Below are 20,657 nucleotides of genomic sequence, written 5' to 3' on the forward strand. Positions count from 1 at the left end.
CATCTCAGGCAAACTGTTACATACTCACACACTCCGAAACCATCTTGCTCACCTATTAATAAATATATAAAAACACTCACATGACCACTCATACATCATCTCAAGTAGTTTCAATTATTTTCTCTATATTTCATACTTCTTTTTTTTTTTTCCTTCTATTAGCATCTTCAAAACATCGTTGTTGAACACAGCATGTCGCCTAAAACCCAGACTAGGCCGGCCGAGCAAATACATAAGAAATCGCAAAGGATAGATAGATACATAGCAAGTCGCCTACAACCTCTTCGGGCGGGCAGCATTAAGTCAACAACTGTAGACACTATGGAGGAACTACAAAGGGACATCAGTATGCTTGGAGCATAAAGTAGCTTGTTATCTCAAATAACGTTAAGCGTAACACATGTATGCCCCTGGTTAAGTACAACAGCACGAGATAGTTCCATGAAACACAGCCACCACCTTGAGGGAGTGCCTGGCCCTTATCAGTCACTGGTGTTGCTGCTAGAACTTTATGCAAAGAACATTGTGTGGCCTAGTGTGCGCTGGTCTCTAGGGTCAGGGTAGCGTTAAGAAATGTAACTAACAACATCAATCAAAGTCCATACAGGTCATAGCATGATATTCGGTAGGTGCGGGGGGTAGGGGAAGGGTAGGCACCAACAGCACACAATGTACTCCATCATGGCCAAGGAGGCTTGCGCTTTGGTTGCATTAAAAAAGCTGGAGAGTTCTACGTTTTGGGAGGCTAAAGCAGGTGGATTCTATGCACATAGGATACGATATCAATGGCTGCCATATGCGCTGAAGTTTCTTTTTTGGTTTTCGCTAAGCTGTGGGACATCGCTAGGATGTGCTACAGCCTAGCGAACCATTGGACCACAGAGGGGGGTGAGGTTTGCTTCTATGCCATGCTATGAGTTGTTGCGCTGCCAAGAGTAAATGGCTTATAAGAGCCCAGTCAGCGTTAGTCATTGCGGTTATGTTGGGGGGTCATATAGCTAAGATTATCGTGTGTTGCAGATGTGGTAGCGGGAAGTCAATGATGCCTTTAATGTGTCCAAGAACTTCCTTCCAATATGTAGTTATCACCTGGCATAGCCGGAATATGTGACACAGGGTACCTCGTCCTTTCCATAGCGCCAGTTTAGGCTGGGAACCGTTCGATAAATAACAACTAGGCGAGCTGGTGTATAGTACCATTGAAGCATCAGCTTATACGCAGTCTCAGAGGAGGTGAGGCTGTGGTAGTATTTTGGGGATGTTTTGCCATTATGTTTCCCATGTTTGGGGATAATTCCCCCCTGGGTCGTGTCATGCCAGGCAGTTCCATATTTATGGGTTCAATTCTTGGTCGAGAGTTGTAGTATCTGATAGGTTTTAGAGATCAGTCCCCTAGTGCCATCAAAGGCCTGTACCAATTACTCAAAGAGGTAAAAGGGGCGAGCCGCTGCCATACGAATCCCAGTATGGGATAGCCAATGGCACAGCTGGAGATATTGGGGCTGTGCACTGGGAGGGATTGCAAATTTGGTCCTGCAGTCGTCAAAGATCTTCATGACATCCCCCACAAATAGGTCTCGTATTGTCTGACAATCCCTGTCACTCCAGCTACTGTATGCGAGTGTTGGCAAACCTGGCGGGAACTCCGGGTGCATGCAATGGGCGTGTTCGGGGATGGGAATGTGGTAATCCCCTTCTTTACAGCAATTCTGTCCCAGATGTCCAATACTGTCTCGGTCGGAGTCGCAACATATGCGCTGCGAGGGTGGGCGAGCTTAGGCAGCCAGGCAAGGACCTACAAGGGTCGTCACACCACCGCACCGCACGGTCCATGTGGAGCCAGTGCTTCTCACTTACTTTCAGGCGCTACCCACTCAGAGATATATCTCAAATGTGCTGCCCAGTAATATTCCAGCAGATTTGGACATGCTAACCCCCCTTTATCTCGCGGTTGCATCAATAGTGAGTGCGCTATGCGAGGCTGTTTCCCATTCCACACAAAAGAACATAGATCCCCCTGAAGGCGCTGTATAGCCACCTGTGGGATCGGCGTGGGCAATGTCTGAAAAATGTATAAGACCTGCGGTAGGATGTTCATTTTAATAATGTTAATACGCCCTAACCAGGAGATGTAGAGGGGTTGCCACCTCTGAAGGTCTGCAAGGATCGACCGAAAAAGAGCAGACCAGTTGACACAGGACCACGAGGAAGAAGTGCGGGGGTGACATGGAGACCTAAATACTTGATGGAGTCTGATGACCACTGAAAGGGGGTCAGACTCTGTAACACTTTAACCTCTGACGCCGAAATATTAAGGTTGAGGACGAACGACTTGGACATATTAATCTTGAATCCAGACATGGCTTCAAAAGTCTGCAAGCTTTCAACAACACACGGGAGTGAAAGTTCAGGTTGAGTCAAGGTGAGGAAGAGATCATCTGCAAACCAGTTGATTTTATGGATCTGGCCGCCAATTCCCATCTAACTTGCACACCCATATGGCTAAGGGCTCCATCACCAACGCAAATAGCAGGGCCAAGAGTGGGCACCCCTGCCACGTGCCTTGGTGCAGTGATCTCGGACACCTGACCCGCCCCTTCAATATGATGCAGTCTGTTGGAGCAACATATGACGCCATGACTTTAGAGATAAATTACCACCCAAGGCCCATTTTATACCGCACTGCTTGGATGTATGACCAGTCCACCCTGTCAAATGCCTTATCCGAATCAAGCAAGAGAAGACAAGCAGGGATGTTCAGGGATGTTCAGTTGATGCGTTTTTTCTACTAAGTGGGCTGGACATTATCCATCCCATGCCGTTAGGTGATGAAACTCACCTGGCCAGGGCTGATGACACCAGGGAGATATGGGTCAAGGCGAGTAGCTAATATTTTAGTGAAAAGCTTAGCATCATTGTTAAGGAGGGCTATAATTTAGTGAAAAGCTTAGCATCTTTGTTAAGGAGGGCTATTGGGCAGTACTTGTAGCATTGCACTGGGTCTTTGCCAGCCTTAGGGATAAGGGAGAACTCTGTTGTTGCCATTGTGGGGGTGAGGCCCGTGTCTCCAGAAAAGGAATTAAACGGGCGCAAGAGATGTTCTTGTAGCTTGGGGAGGGATAGGTGATAAAAAATGACGGGGAGCCGTTCTGGGCCAAAGGCTCTACCTAGGGGGAGGTTACAAACAGCTGCTCATAGTTCTTCTGCTGTGATGGGGCTATCTGGGAGGGTTGCATGATGTGCAGAGAGAGGTTCCCAGTTGCATTCGATAAGGTAGGAGTGAAGTCTCATGGGGGAAGGATCTTCCTGAGAGAAAAGCTGCTGGTAATAATCCCGGAAAGCCTCCAGTTTGTCTTTCTCTGCAGGCACCGATCTAGTGGTTCATGCCTGAATCTTAGCAATATATGCCCTAGCGGGCCGTTGGAACAGCTTATGGGCCAGCAGCTTGCTGACTTTGTTACCCCCTAGTAGTATTTCTGTTGCAGGGACAGCAATGCGCGCTCTGCATTACCCGTGCGATTGGCACGCAGTTGGCCGCGCAGCAAGGCCAGTTGTCATTTAGTTCGCATATATCAGACGCAGGAGGCATCTGATATATGCATCTTGGGCAGCGTTCGGAGCGTAGATGTTAAGTAGCGTCAGCTTACGTTTCCCCCTGAAGCAGTTTTAGAAACAAGTAGCGGCCCTCCCTATCTCAACTCACTTTGACTACAGAGGTATGAGAGCTAGCTTTACAAAGTATGCCCACTCCCAGAGTTTTAGAAGTTCTGTATGCCCAGTGTCGTTTGGGATATTTCGGGTGTGTCATGCGATGTAAGTCTACCTTCACTAGGTGGGTCTCCTGGAGCATTCTGATATCTGAGTTGTGGTGTAGGATATAACGCCAAATTTCCTTCCTCTTATTCGGAGAGTTTAGGCCGCATGTTTAATGAGAGAAATTTAAGATCTCCCATGGCAGGTGGGGGGTTGAGGAGTGCACCATGATATTGTGTGTATAATCCAACAACGGGATGCTAGTGCATGTTGCATCCAGGGTGAGGTCTGTTATCCCTGTTTTCTGGATCTCCTATCGCCACCAGGACCAGGCCATAAGTCCTCCACCCAATTGGACCATAGCCTATCAGTTTTTCCGATTTTGAGGCCGTAGAGAGCCACCATGTGTCTAGTTCCACCCCTAACCCACTCAGAGCAACAAGTGTCCCATCCTCTTTGCTGTGTGTTACCTCATGTGCAACCTGTAAGAAAAAAACAAGGTAAAACAGAGAACAACAATGGGTCAACAGGGAACAACAAGGGCTTTCTCAGCATGCGGAGATCAGCACCGAAACGCTCCAATCCCGCTGGAGGAGTTACCCTCTGGAAGAGACAGTCTAGGGTTGCTGACCATCAGGGGTGCAGCAGGAGTGTTGGGCTACGCCCACAGCGGGCCGCCTTAACTCCTGGGGCCCATCATCGTAATCGATAGTTCCAGGGGTAAGGCCTACAGCCGCCATTACTTTCCTTTAAGCGCTTGTCCATTTCCAGCTTGCTTCTTTTTTATACAGATCCAGCTGTGGAGGGAGCGGGGCAGCCCCCCCTACTGAGGTTACGCAAGTGTCTAATGATGTCTCGCTTTGCGGCTTGTGAGGATGATTCTGCCGCTTGCCTGCTTGGCCTTCGTTGGGGGATGGTAGCCCACCTGAGTATGAGATCGCACCCTAAGGCACCCATGGGGGAGAGCCCATCTTCTTTCTGAGAGTCCTCCGAGAGGCCCAGCAGTGTTTTAGCTTCTACCAGTGAGCGTAGCCTCCCATTGAAACAGGAGGGCAAAAGGGTGGCCCCACTGATAGTGGATCCCCTGAGCTTGCAGATTGTCTGTAATGGGTTTGAAGTCATGGCGGTTCCTCAGCGTGACAGGAGAGAGGACCTGGTAGAGCTGGAGTGTATATCCTTGATATTTAATTTCGGTCTTTCTCTGTGCTGCTTGCATGATTACTTCCTTCTCCATGAATAATTGGACTCTGGTCAGGATGTCTGGAGCGCCAGCAGCCCGTCCTGTCCTCACGGCAACTCAGTGTGCTCTGTCCAGGGCGAGCAGGGAGGGGTCATCATCGCACCGAACAGTCTGGAACAGGTCCGCAGTAAAGGCCATGATGTCGGTGCCTTCCGCCCCCAGGGGCACACCTCGTATGCGGATGTTATTCTGGCCACTCCTGTTTTCCAAGACCTCTTGTTTGGTTTGCAGCTTGATATTTTGATCTTCAAGCGTGGCTATTCATTTCCACAGCATCTCATGGTCTTCGGATCTGGCATCAACCATCCGCTCGAGGACGTCTACCCTGTCCCCAATCTCAGTCACCTCTCTTCGGAGGTCACGCAGGCCCGACTTAAACTCGTCTTTGAGTGAGGAGATATCTGTTTGAATTTCTTGCAGGAAGTGTTCCATATATTCTTGTGTGATCGGGTGGAGGGTTCAATCCATGTTACCCCAGGCTGCTGAGTCGGAGATGGGCCGCTGCCTCAGACGGACGGGTCTTGTTCCAAAGGCACATCACAGGAGTGTCATTGGCTGCCTTGGAGCATGTCATATCACTTGAGCGTGTCCCTAATTGATGCAGTGGTCTGCTTCTTCTCAGTGTAGGTCCTGTTGTTAAGGCCGCAACGGGGGGCGGGACCACCCCCTAAGATATGGCTCTAAGGATATTTCACCACTCAGCCAGCCTCATGTAAAACCTGCCTGAGCAAGGTGCTTGGGGCCTCTGCAGATATATCAAGTGGTGAGGCCGCCTCAGGCACTTTATTAAGAGGCATGGGTGTCAGGGGATTGTGCACCCCTCCTGGCTAACTCTGCTGCTCACCAATAACGGGTGCCCCAATGAAGTCTGTTGGCCCAGGCTGCGTCATCTGGTTGTAGCTAGGTAGGTAGCGTTTCTGCTCCCCAGGGTTTCCCCAAGCAGGGGTCCCGGCTGTCCTTCCGAGCCATGCTGCGCGCGTTTCTGAGGGTTCCTGCCTTTCACCACTGTGCCAAGTCAGTTGTGCCAGCTAGCCTGTTAATGTTGCAGGGTTTCTGATCCAGGGCCACACGCACTAGTATGTCCTCTGGTGGCTTTGGCTAGCATTGGTTTTACTGGCCCGCCTCCACGTAGCTGTATTTGCACTGCCACCTCCACAATGTTTCGCTTCAGCCCCCTGTCACTGGCCTCTCACTATGCTTAGCCATGCTTACTTTGACATAGAGGGCTTGGGCCCAATATCCATCTAGCCTCCACCAGCATGCTGAATGTATGGTCGAGCTAGGTGTATGCGCCTCCAAGGGTAGTTAGTGCACACTTGGCTCCAAATCCTCCCTCTGTGTCCGTAATAGCCCTGCTCTTACCGGTGGGTGTGAGACAGTTGGCCCTCCAGGAGGTAGTGAGGTGGGCTCTGCACTTGCTGCATCAGCGGTGGGCTCTGTCAGAATGTGGACAAACTACGTTGTCGGGGCGATGCAGGTGCTCGACGCCCATCGTCTCCTCGCAACAGGAGAGGCAAGTCCACACCCCCCCTCCACCCGTGTAGGCCTCAGCTCCGTAAAGGAGAGACAGGTCCTGTGTAGAGGTGGACGGCAGCTCTACACACCCCAGCCAGCAAACCCCAGACAAGCCCCGGGCCCCCCAGCCAACCATCACAAAGATGAGGGTGTTCCAGGAGACGGGGGCACAGCCGAAGGAGCGCTGCAATGCATGAGGCCCAGTGAACTCCCCACCGCCAGTCAAGCCCCGGAGGTCCGCAACATCTGCTACGCCCAATCGCACTCCAGCACTCAGACAGATGCTTCTGGGGGCTTGGTCGGGGGCCTGCACCTCTTGCTGGGCCTGACTCTCATCTAGGACACAGAGCGGCGGAGGCGCAGTGGTCTCCAAGAAAAAGATGGAGCCTGCCGTGCACCGCCTCCTCTCTTAAGTTTTTCGCCGCTCCGGGCACCGCTGCTCGCTCCCCAGCAAGCTTAAGTCATCCCCACCTATGGCAGGACACCACGAGCACCCCTGAAACAGAGGTAAGGTGCCTCTTCGCAGAGAGCAGTTGCACGATGGGCCCAGAGAGGACGGAGAACGAGAGCAGCACTCTATTGCCTCCCCAGCCACACCTTCGTACTCACTTTTAATGACCTCTCATACACAATCAATTTTTTTCCCTCAAAATCAAATGTATTTCACATACCTGAAAATTTAGTTTGATGGTGAAATCGTTTTTTTTCTCTTATTAGATAAATTCAATACTCTCAGGAATTGTGAAAACTAAGCATAAGAATGGCACACTACTCTCATACAAAGCAACCATTAATGGCAACCTTTTCAACTTTGCACTCTCGGATACTGCGAAAGACAGCAAATAAAAACAAATTGTTCATATTATAGTTTTGTAACTCCACTTCTGAATGGTTAGTATGTGTTAACCCTTTCATGCACTTTTATAAAGAAGTCCAATATGGTAGGGTATTTGTGCATATTTGCAACTTATTCACGATTGTCGCAATGAATTTATGAAAAAAAGGGAGTCTAAAAACATATTGAGCTTGGTAGTTTTATGACTTTAGGAGTACAGTGCACTTTATTAGCAAGCCTTGAGTCGGAAATGTAACACTTATGATACAACAATAAGTCTAAACTCTCTTCCCCAATACACCCTTAGCACAGTCTTCATAGCAACCCACTAGAACCAGTAGGTCACAAGTTTGCAGCACATTCTAGAAGGACCATACTAGATACAAAATGAGCTGCAGCAGGTGTGGTTTACTGTAGAGAATAAAAAGCATGTCCAAGTCAGCATTAGACTTTCCTATTTTTACCAGAGCCAATCATAGCTCTAGTTACATATCCTTTTAGGACACTACCTAATTGTATTTAATTGCATATTCACAGCATCCAATCAATTACATGTTTTTTTTTAAACAGGAGAACACCATCATTTTAACTGCCTTTAATTTTCCAAACTGTCTAATTCAGTTTCAGCCTTTTCCTGTCTGCTACTGCTGCTTCATTTCAAAATGGTTTGAGTATGGATTGTGGGCCACAGCTGTGTGTTTTGGGATAGAGAGTCTACTAGAAAGATTGGTATTGACAGGGACTTGGGTTTACCTAATGTAGACATTACTTGGATTAGCCAGAGAGGGTTTGAAGTGGCATCAATTGCTGTTTTTAGTTAAAAGCATTGTGGATGGCCAACCTGCTGACCTCATGATTGTGCACTGTGGTGGCAATGACCTATACACACTGATTGGGGTATGACTGGAAATCCTAATGAAGGATACCTGTGCACAATTAATGACACTTTCCCTTAGACTATCTTGGTGTACTCCAACATATGCCAAAGGCAGAAATGGAAGTGATCAAATCAATTCTGTCCACAGATTGACAAAGCCAGGAAACATGTTAATAAAACAGTTCCTGCATTCTGCAGAGACCATAACATGGGCTCAATTTACAACAACAACCTGCGTTTTGACATGCATGGAATCTATAGAAGTAATGGAGTTCACTTTACAGACGAAGGCAACAGGGTGTTTCACAGCAACCTCAAACTCTGCATCCTGTCTTATGTGTAGCTGTCACAGACTCACAATGAACACAAAGGAGCTCAGAGTCACCCTATTCCCTAAAATGTTGTTAATTGTCTTTATAAATATACAAGCACATTCAATAATTCAGAACTATATAAGTGATCCTGTGAATCACACTGGGTACATCACTATCTAAATAACTCTAAAACAACATGTATGAATGTCCGAGTATCTGTGTGTATTAGTGTTTGAGTTGGTCTGTCAGTGGGTGCACAACTGTCTGAGAAGCTTGTTATGTGAGAGACTGAGTGTGTATGGGAGTGTGTATGAGTGTCTCAGCGAGTCTGTGAGAGGATGCATGTGTCTCTGAGTGAATCTGTGAGTGGCCGCATGAGTCTCTGAGTGGGTGTGTGAGTGGGTGTGTGAGTGACTGCGTGAGTCTGTCAGTGGGTACACAAGTCTCTGAGTGGTTGTGTGAGTGGGTGTGTGAGTCTCAGTGGGTGTGTGAGTCTCTGAGTGGGTCTGTCAGTGAGTGCAGGAGTCTCTGAGTTGGTCTGTGAGTGGATGCATGAGTGCCTAAGTGGGTGTGTGAGTGGGTGCATGATTCTGAGTGGGTCTGTGAGTGGGTGCATGAGCAGGCCTGTGAGTGGGCACATACATCTCTGAGTGCATGTGAGTGGGTGCATGAGTCTCTTATTTGGTCTGTAAAGGGGTACATAAGTATGTGAGTAGGTGTATGAGTGACAGCATGGGTCTCTAACTGTCACTGTGAGTGGGTGCATGAATCTGAGTGGGTCTTTGAATGGGTGCATGGGTCTCTGAGTGGGACTATGTGTGGGTGCATGAGTGTCTCAGTGGGACTGTGAGTGGCTGTATGAATCTCTGATTGGATCTGTGAGTGGGTCCATGAGTATCTGAGTTGTCTGCGAGTGGGCATGAATCTCTGAGTGGGTGGGTGTGTGAGTGGGTGCATGAGCCTCTGAGAGGATCTGAGAGTGGGTACATGAGTGTCTGAGTTGGTATGTGAGTGGGTGCATGAGTCTCTGAGTGGGTCTGTGAGTGGGCATGGGTGTGTGAGTGTCAGAGTCAGTGTGTGAGTAGGAGCATGACTCTCTGAGTGGCTCTGTGAGTGGGTGCATGAGTGTCTGAGTAGGTGTGTGAGAGGGTGCATGGGTCTGTGAGTGGGTGCATGAGTGTCTGAGTAAGTGTGTGAGTGGGTGAATGAGTCTCCTAGTGAGTGTGTGAGTGGGTGCATGAGTCCCTAAGTAGGTTTGTGAGTAGGTCTGAGTAGATCTATAAGTGGGTGCTTGAGTGTCAGAGGGAGGCTTTGATTAAGTGGCTGCACATAGGAGTGCATCTGTAAGTCAGTACATGAGTCTCTGAGTGGGTCTATGAGTGCATCTTTGGGTCTCTGACTGGGACTATGAGTGGGTCTGTGAGTGTCTCAGTGGGACTGTGAGTGGCTGTTTGAGTCTCTCAGTGGGTCTATGAGTGGGTGTGAGTTCTTGAGTGGGTGTACAAGTGGGAGTGGGAGTCTCTGTATGGCTGTGTGAGCAGGTTCCTGACTCTCTGAGTGGGTCTGTGAGTGGATGCAAGAGTGTCATAGTAGGGCATGACTCTCTGTGTGGGTCTGCAAGAGTGTGCATAAGCACCTGAGTAGGTGTGTGAGAGGGTGCATGAGTCTCTGAGTGGTTCTGTGAGTGGGTGTGTGAGTGTCTGAGTAAGTAAGTGAGTAAGTGCATGAGTAGGTGTTTGAGAGGGTGCATGAGTCTGAGCATGAGTGTCTGAGTGGGTGTGTTAGTGGGTGAATGAGTCTCTGAGTGCATCTATGAGTGAATGCATTAGTATCTGAGTGAGTCTGTGAATGTATTTTTTAATTTTATTTGCCGATATTCTCAAATGTGTTGTGACGTTACACGGGGGCTGCACAGATGGCCGCAACGAATTCACGAATATCACGCATGGGGAAAAAACTGTTTTTGAACATACACAACAGGAGTTCCTCTTCAAAGACCCCTATATTCCCCTCACGGGGTAAGGAGACATCCAACCTAACCCCTTATGCCACTTTCTGCCATTTCGTTTGAGCCCCTGGGACTGTTCCAATGAAGTAAAATGGCAGCCGCAACACTCTGCTCAGGTTTCGGCTGGCCAATCACGGCATTTCTGTTGGCGCTTGCATTCGCAATTCGTTGTGAAATCGTCTCAAATTATTTGCAGTCACAGATATACAAATTTGGATTTCCTTTAATTTGTCAACTACTACTGAATGGATTTATACCAAATAACTAAAAACATGATCTGCAGAACCACATCTGCCTTTCTGCCAAATTCTGAGTAATTCCGTCCAGCGGTTCGTCATGTTCAGAACTCCTATGTTAATTAAAATGAGAAATGCACTTTTCTTTACCCCACTTTTTCTCTGCCCCACTTGACAGATCGCCCCAAAACTTTCCATGAACAACTTGAATCAAGGCACACTTTTAGGGGAAATGTTTGTGAAAATTCATCAAACGAGGCCAAGGATATAGGGAAGTCAAAAACATGCTCCTAACTATAACTACCTGCTGGTGACTGCCAAATATATATATATATATATTTGCACTTATTTATTTAATGGATGAACCCTGAGTGGTCCAGGCTGGGGCAACCTCGATTGGTCTGGGGTAGAGATCCATGAGGGATTTACACACTGAGAAAGCTAGCTAATAGAGGTGCTTGTGAGAAGTCTGTGACGGTTTAAGGGCGCAGTAAATTAGTTTTCACTCTTAGAGATGCTAATTAGGTATGTTAACACCTACAGGGAGGCAGTCCTGAACCAACAGGGAAAAGGCCCAACACCCTAATGCACTCTGGTTCCTTTGGCCATCGCCATTTTGACTTAGTGGTTTGTCCAAGCATTGTTTTCAGTGCGTCAATCCCTGTCATCCTCCTGCAATTTGAGTAAAACTTTAATATCAATGGGCATGATATTATTGAGGAAATCCATTAGCTGTCAAATGAAATAAATCTTTTTAGCAAACACGCTTAGAGGTTCATTGAAATAAGGTTCATTCTGATATGGGCACAGAGGAGTGTGCAAGACTGCGGCCAGATTCTGGGCACACACTCAAAGCAGTTAAGCCACATTAGGCGACAGCATGCTGCCTGCAGCAGATCGGATTTCTGAGAATGTTGGCATCAGTCCTCCCTGCAGGATAATCTTTAACAGAGAAGCTGTCTGTTGGGTGCCTGTTCTTTGTTCCAACTTCACTTCCACATCTGAGAACCCTTGTGAGATACTTTATTTTTATGTCATTGTTTTCACTGTCACAAGTACTGCCGATAAAACTGTTTTTGGGCAAACACAAAACACACACATGCTCAGGTCATCCAGAGTTCCATAGCTAGCCCCTGTTCTCTTGCACTTGAATTTGTTAATATTTTGCAGCAAGAGAACATCAAAGAATCACCTCTCAAAAGTCACTGGGCTATGCATCAAACATTTATTGCTGAAACAAGCTCTACAGGTTTACCAGTGTGTATTCCAAGTGTTCTGTGCTGTTTTCTTTGCTGTACACTCTGAGGACAGAAGTACATTTGGGTGATGTATCACAGGGCCGTGTCTGCATGCACACCACTGTGCTGCATCTGGTGGTTTTACTTTACCTCCAAGATGATGGACGAACCAAGAATGTGGCAAAAGGGTGTGAGGCAGTGGGATCCAATGGGTCAGTTGATTATTATACTATTATTTTTGGCAGCATGTGGCCATTTGACTCCTTGTGCCCTGCTTTGAGTCCATGTCCGGAGACCCACTTCAACAGCAGAACTCTCTTCCAAGTGTTTGCAATACAAGCGACCCACCATTTTGACCCTTGTCTCCAGAAGCAAGAGGGCTGACAATGAGGAAAGAGATACAGCATTGGGGGTACAGCTGATTTCCACCCTTAGCCAAGAACAAAGTAGCAAATGTGAAGCACTTCAGAACACACCATATTAATAAGGGCTTAGCACCACAAGATCATTACTTTTTGTGACTTTCCTGTGGAGAAAAACCCTTTGCCTTATTGACAAGGCAGCATTAAGCCACTTAACGTGGCTGAATGCCACCTTGTGAATAAGGCTCCCTTTCACATTACACTTAGCGTGAAAGGGGCGGGCAATGGGTGCTGCAGTGGGCGTTCCACGCAACACCAATTGATTTTGACACTGTCCCCTATTTACAAGGGCGGTGTAAATATGGGGCTGCGCCAAAATTAAGACCAAAAATAACCTGGTTGTAACATGGCAAATGAGGAGAACTTATGAATTTCTCATCGTTTTTGCTGTTTTTGCATTGTGCAGCACACATAGAAACAGCAAATCGCCATGCATGATTGTTTATGTGCAGGAAGGTATTCCTTCCTGCACATAAACAATCATTTAAAAAATGAAGATTTGCAACTTGCACAATGCAGCACACATAGGAGTTACAAATCACCATTAGTTCTCTCAATGCAGGCACCCTTGCACTATGGTGCAAGGATGCCTGTGTTGGCGCTAGGCAGCTGAATTTAGCGCTAGGGAGAATGCAGGGGTGTGCCGTATAATTGTAAATACAGCGCATACCTGCGTTTTCAGATTGGCGGAGTGCGGCATTAGCAAATTTTAGCTTAACGCCGAGCTTTGCAATTCTATTGTAAATATGCCCCCAAGTCTTCAATACAAATGATTGCCATCTGCACTAGTCTTGTTGTAACCACTGGTATGTTTGCAAAAGCAGTCAGATGTTAGTGGTAAATCCAGTTTACCACGGGGCACACAATCCTGTTAGATAATACACCACACACTTGCAGCAGCAGCCTACTTGCAATTCTAACTCAAGTGCTCAGAACTGAATTCATGCTTTGGGCACGGAACATGAGCTATTTTCTATACATTCCTCTGGGGACTGCTCACAATGGTAAATTTATACTTGTGGTTTTAATCTTGTGTTTATTGCCTCCTATACCAGGTGTACGTTTACAAATTTTTGGTATTCACTCTGAGTGTACATTTACACCTATGTATAAACATACATGTTTCCACTCTGAGGTAGAGGCTCCTACAACACGATTTAGCAAGTGTTATGATATTACTGTTAATTTTTCACATGTAGTAGGAGATCTAGAGCTAATATAGTAAAATGTGGCAGCACATCAACTCAATGAATTAAATATGTATTAATTCCCACCAACAGTAAAAAATTTTTTATTTAATACGTATTAACTTTTGTTAAAAGTTATGTGTTGAATTAATTTGAGTTATTGTTAATTTTTTAATGAAAGAATAGATTTTATAATAAAATGCTTTATCTATTTATTTAACATTAGCTCCAGTGAGGTATTATTTTAATTCCTTTCCTCCACTAGTTTCTATGGGATTGTGCTGCAATACCTGTGAGTGGCTGTATGTGGTGCTTGACATACTTTAGGGCTGGAGTACATTTACTATTGTTTTGACACCTTTAGGGCTGCAGTTACTTTAGAAGTGTAGTTTGGGACAAGCAATAGACTTAGGGCCAGATTTATCAAACCTTTACGTAATGCAACGCAGCAAGACTCCTTGCTGCACTGCGCTGCCTGAGAGAGAGAGGGCAGGAATACTCCATATTTAACATTATATTGCGCATTTCTGTCCTCTTCTTGTGCTAGCAGGTAATGTGCCGCCTTTGCGACAATGCAGACACCCTTGCGCCACGGTGCAAAGGTGCCTGCATTTTAGGTAGGATTGTTTTTGTGCAGAAAAGCACACTTTCCTGCACAAAAACAATCCTCAGAGGCTTTTTCTTCTTTCTGTGTGTCCTGCAGAATGCTGCACACATAGAAAGAGGAAGAACCAAGGAAAAATAAACATATTTCTCCTTGTTACTTCTCCCCTGGGAAGGCGTAGCATTTTGGCGCATTCTACCTCTCATTGTAAATCTGGGAATGCAGCAGACTCCATGAGTAGATGCATGGGAACATCCACACTCCACCCATGAAATGTCTTGCCAACGCAGAGTTACGCAATGCAGCAACTTGCGCTGCCTTGCGCTACTCTAGATTTACCAAGCACCGCAGGGCCAGGCAAGTTGGCCTTGCATTGCTTGGCAAGTCTGACTTTAGTGTGGCATTGTCCTTGCGTTATCTTACATGACACAAGTGCAACACAACACTATGACAAAACCCTCCATGTTTATTAGTAGGTATTTCCCATTTTCTAGCTACTCCACCTTGTCTCTCCCACATTTACTAATAAAATGTAGGCATAGTGTGTGGAAAAAATAAAATGAAAATTATTGCCCAGGATTGGAGACTGGCAAATTCATGAAATGTGTGCTTGTGTGGTGTGGTAGGTGAGTGCACTAATGCATCCACTTCCAGGGTTGGATTGGGATCAAAAATCGGCCCGGGCACACCAAAAAGAAGTGGCCCACATTTGCATACTGCCTCAGTGAAGTTTTATGAAAAGAAAGGGGGTGGGGGGCATGTTGTATTAACTTCACTCAGATAGAAAAAATTGCACAGATTAGTTCACACTGCTGAGCCACACATGAATGCAAGTGGGACCACTTCTGATCAGGCCTCCTGCCCCCGCTCAATCAGCATACATTAATGCTCTAGCCCAGCGAGAGAAAGGGAGTGAAACCTCTGCCCATCTGCCTCTAGAAAGGCCACTCAGGCACCCACGGGGCTGTGGGCAGCATCCTAACAGCACAGACAGCCCCCAGGCTGCCCCAAAAAGCAGCCCACAGATAGAACTCGGCTACCACCCCTTCAGCCATTTTCCGAGTGCCCGCGTTACCAATCCGACCCTGTCCACTGCATGAGTCCGTGTTTGGCTGTGTGCACACAAGTTTGAGTCCAGCCACATCAACTCGGCCTTCTCTGCTTCAAAAGTCAATTAAATAAGGCATTTTTCCAGGTGTGCTTCTTGCAGGTGCGTGGTCTCCTGCGGAGCTTATGACAAGTCTGTGGTTTTTGGTGTAGTAATATCACTTCAGGAAAATACCACTACCATAGTGTTCTGTATTTTCCAACTGCAACATTGCTGTCTAATTCTAAGTTTTTCAGCTCTGAATGGGAATAACGTGATAAAACCAAATGTGTTCTACTACACAAACTAGCAAAACTCCAAATCGTGTGTTGTCAATCAATCAATTAATCAATCAGGGGTTTATATAGCGCACTAATCACCCGTGAGAGTCTCAAGGCTCTGGGGGGGGGGAAGGGGAGGGGGGAGGCAGCTCTGGGTCAGTCGAAAAGCCAGGTCTTGAGGTCCTTCCTGAATGTGTGCAGGTCATCCAGGTTTCCCTGGTCACAAAATTGCAGGGAACACCATGGGGCGCTTTAACCCCTTCAGCACGGCGCGGATTTCCGCACCGCGCTGAAGGTTCTGTGCGCGGGCGGGGCCATGACGGAGCGGTTCCGTCATGCGCACAGCGCAACCGACGTGCATGACGGAACCGCTCCGTCATGCGCGTCTAAGGGGTTAATATCCTTTACAAAATGTTTAATATCAATTGTGCCAGAGGCTTCCAGATTCCTGCATGCCATTTGAAGCACATTTTCCACCTGGAACATATCCCGTGAAAATCGGGAGCTGCAGCTTTTCCACAACACATGATTACCGGCTGAATCGGGAATTCCTGGTCTCTCGTAATAAGGGACTTCCGGGGCTTATTTACCAGCCACTTGCGCCGCCCCTACGTCACTTTTTCCCCGTATAAAAAAGTGACGCAGCGGCTGCTTGCAAGCCCCTTACTCAGCCGCTGCATCACTCTTAACATGGGAAAAAGTGACGTACATGTGGCGCAAGGGGGCTTGGGGGCTTCCATTTCATTTCATGCTACTCTCTGGTATTGCTCGTCACTGATGTACTTGAAGAGAGGTAGCTAATAAGATTTTTTATTATTATTAATTAGAAGGCATAGCGCTTATTGCTTGAATTGTTTATATGGCCACCTAAACAAAGCTGCCCAGGAAGCTCTAGAAATCTTTTACTCACTACCTGCTCTAAACCTGCACACAGAGCCATGAACTTTTCACCCGAACTCAAACATACGCAGAGTCAACAGGCAATGTCTGGGTTTCTGTTGGTGTGTAATTAAGAATCCTACATGTTTACGCCAACGCCTTGGTTCGGCATGCTGCTTTTTCCTCGGCTACAGACTTCAAGGCACACGCTTTGTCTGCATGGAAGCCAAAAGCAAACAACATAAAAGGCACGAGTTCTTCCTAACACCTGCAAAAAGTTAATAAAAACCATCTGCAATTTAAGGGCTGTGAACTTTGCCCATATAGTACTTCGTTTACTTAGTGACGGGCAGGATTTCCATAGCTTGAGCAATAATTTGAAAACTATTTGCATAAATCATAGCTTCATGGGAATCATGCAAAGGAGATTTTTTTGGGGGCTGTAACATATAGAACATGTTTTTGTGCATAAGTGTATCTACCATCAGCCTGTGAGTATTTATGATTTATAAGGCCAATTAACAATCAATCTCTAATTAGAGCTGCTTCCCAGAACTTTGCCCCCCTTCTCAGATCTGCAGGAAATCTGGGATTCCTGTTCTAGGTTTAAAGTGTCAAAAGTCATGCAGATTAATTAAAGAACACCAAAGTTATTACATGAAATCGTTTTGGCCCGTTTTTGCCCCTCTTTAATGGGTCTGCAGGAATCTTGCCATGGACGCAGAAGCAGGCATGCTAAATGTCTGCCAGATTTCATGTGGATTCGTCAAATGATGTCATGGTTACTGGCAAATTAATACTTTTTGATCCCCTCCTTTTAAATATGCCCCCTTGACAAATCTGCACACATTTACATTTTATAAAAAAAAATTAAAAAACCAAGAGTAAGCTAAACATGCCAAGCATCTGCCACATCTTGTGCAAATTTGTCAAACAGCACTAAAGTTATAGGCAAATCAAAAATACACCTTTCAAGTTGCAAAGATTCTCTAAAATATAATCCCCTCTTGCCCAGACCATACCACTTTTTAAATGCTAATTTCTCAAAGCCTCATACATGGATTTACATTAAACAAAGCAAAGACACTTACTTCATTAAAGGTTTTCTTAAATGGCAAGCTAGTAGTAATTCCTTTCAGATGTTTTTCCATAGAGATGGGCATAGAATCCTATGAGAGGTGAAATGGGAACTGTCACTTCTGGGGCCCTCCTGTTTCTTTGGTCCCCATCTTGACCGATTGGCAGAAAAGGTACAATTAGTAGCCCATCTTGGATGCACTTTGTTTGGACTTGAATGCATTTTTTGTTTTAGAACGTTTCATGCGTGTCATGGACCAGTGCCAAAGATATTAAGTAAATCAAAATTAAAAAGCCTCTTCAATGAAATACTCCTGGCTTGTTCAGTGTTGTTCTGAATGATGCCATTTCAGATGTTGCATAGATGTTATCAAATGTGTCATAGAACATGTCATGAGTGATGTAATATGTGAGGTAATTAGCAGTGCAGTGTGAGGGCACCAGTTATAGATACTTTAGGGCAGAGCTCTAGTTACTTGAGATAACTATAACTGGTAAATTTCAGTGGTTTTGTTAATTTAAAATGGTATAATTTAACTGACATTATCATCTAACTATAACGTCCCTTTGACCTTAGTTTTTTTCACTGAATTTCTACGTTTTTTTTATGTAAAGTAACATATCTTTACAATTCCTAACTATAATGTTACTTTAATCTTTTTTTTTTTTTATTTCTATGTTTTTTAACATAAAGCAAGATGTCAATTGCCATGGGCGGTGTGGGGTTGAGAGTCCAACCCCTCTGCCATGCACAGCATTCGGCCATGCGTAGCATGTGGTTGGCGCAGGGCCTGGCCTGCAGCCAGGCTCTGTCTCAAAACACTCCAGGGGGTGCCCAACCCCCTGCCGCACAACATTTGGCCGTCCTCGGTGTAGGGTTAGCCACAGGGCCTGCAACCAATCCCCCTCTGCCAGGAACAGCTGATTATGTCATGTATTTAATATAATGGGTGATATATTAAAGTAAGGCAGACCTACTGGCTTTGTCAAAGGGTCAAAATACAAAAAGCAGTGGGCCCTATTGGCTTTATCAAGGGGTCAGTAAAACAACATATATAAAGCAGACCTATTGGCTTAGCTTTACATAGAAGTCATCAATAGCTATAATCAAATGTACATTTTGCAAATTCATTCTTTGTAATGATTGATAATAGTGATTCTGTCAAATAAGTTTGAATAAGGCATGTTGAATAAAAAAAATTAAGCTAGTGTTTGAGTCTTTTTATAAACATTTTCCAAGCTACAAAGTGCAGCCATAGAACCAATCATAAAGGAGCTCTGAACTCCATATGAAGAACATACATCTTCAACTTGGAGTGCTTCAAACAATATGGTAAGCTCTCCTAGGGTCATGGATTTAAATGACCCAGGACACTTACCCTGTGTGTTTTTTAAAGCTGCTTGACAGCTGCTGCACTAACTCCAGCTCCCTTTTTTTTTATTTCAGCTTGGAAACAAAAACATATCACATAGCTTTTTTGATTGACATTGACATCTGTTACATCTATTACAGCCATCATTTCCTATATGTCATCTAGACATACCTAACCCCACACCGAAAATAAAGCGAACCCATGGATCTCACTACCCCACGAAAAAACCATACAATTACTACAAATAATACAAATAATAACAATAGTAGACATAAGAAATGGCTTACCACAGCCCAATTGTTATAGCATTTAGCTTTCCAACCATTGTGTAAATGGGGCCCATATTTGTGTGCCCCTTTCCCGTCTTCTCCTGCCCCCCCTCATAAACACAGCTAACTCCAAATTGTGGAGGGCTAAGATCCTTGCTCTCCAGTTCATGAAGGTTGGGGCGGCAGAGCTTACCCATTCTGATGTGATACATAATCTTATTTGCGACATTGCAATGAATATTAGAGCAGTAATATGACTCGCTCTATCCATTGATATATCGGTCTCACACCCCAATATCACTAATTCTGCTGACAAAACCAAGGGAATTTTAAGGCTTATATTAATGAATGTTTGTACATCTTGGAGAAACTTGGCCAGTTTGGGGCAAGTGAAGAACATGTGGACATCATTAGCTGCTATTATGCCACATCTAGGGCAGATGTGGCCTCCCCTGCCTCCCCATTTACATATTTTGGCTGGGGTATAATAAAGATCGTACAGGGCCATATAGCTTTGTGAGCGTAGGCTCCCCAAAATTAAAACCTTGCTAGATAGTTCTAAAGCTGGGACAATATCAATATCAGGCTTACAGAGCTTGACTTCCCATTTAGTTTTATATATCAATATATCGTCAGGTAGAGCGGACAGTACATTTCTATAAATTGGGCCAAGTCGTGAATTTTTCAAAATTAAATCCATAAGTGTAATCCTACAAAATAAAGTTGGGGTGTTGTGCAGAAGTTTACCAAGATAGCTTCGAACCTGTAGATATTTAAAGAATTCGTGAGTATCTAATGTAAACTTGTCTTTTGAAAGAGAAAAGGTAGCCAAACTCCCCTCATAAGCCAGATCCCCTACTGTCTACCTTGTGACCGCCACCGTATTGTAACATTGTCTTGGAAAATACAAGGAAGCAATCTGGCTGCTGACAAGGGGGTATAGAAATTAATACTAGAAATTAACCATCTGCGGCGAACCTTCCTCCATACTGAGTACATAGAGATAATAACTTTGAATTTGGTTTTTTTGTAGTAACTAGGTTCAAGTACTGACATTATTATCCCCTTGGCAGCCTGTCCTAGACCTATCTCAAAGATAGATGGTCCACAGCATGGTGGGAGATTTGCTCTGTCCCCAAACAGCGGAACAGCAAAGTGTTGAATCAGCGCTGTCCAACTATATAGCAGCAGGTTGGGAACCGACCACCCGCCCCTTTCCAATGGTAGTAACTGCATCCATTTTGCTGCCCTGCGCGGCTGACAATAGCCCCATAAAAACCTACTGCAGCATCTCTCTGCGCGGACAAGGCTTGACTGGGCAAATTACAATTGGATAGTCCTAAATACATAAAGAAATTTTGGGAGTATCAGCATCTTTAGGACATTACGTCTTACAAACAAAGATAAATGTAAGTTATCTAATCTGCGTAATGTAAAACTGGCTTTGTCTATGATGGGCAAA

Source organism: Triturus cristatus, chromosome 5_1 (assembly GCF_964204655.1).
Source record: "Triturus cristatus chromosome 5_1, aTriCri1.1, whole genome shotgun sequence".
NCBI classification, from domain to species: domain Eukaryota; kingdom Metazoa; phylum Chordata; class Amphibia; order Caudata; family Salamandridae; genus Triturus; species Triturus cristatus.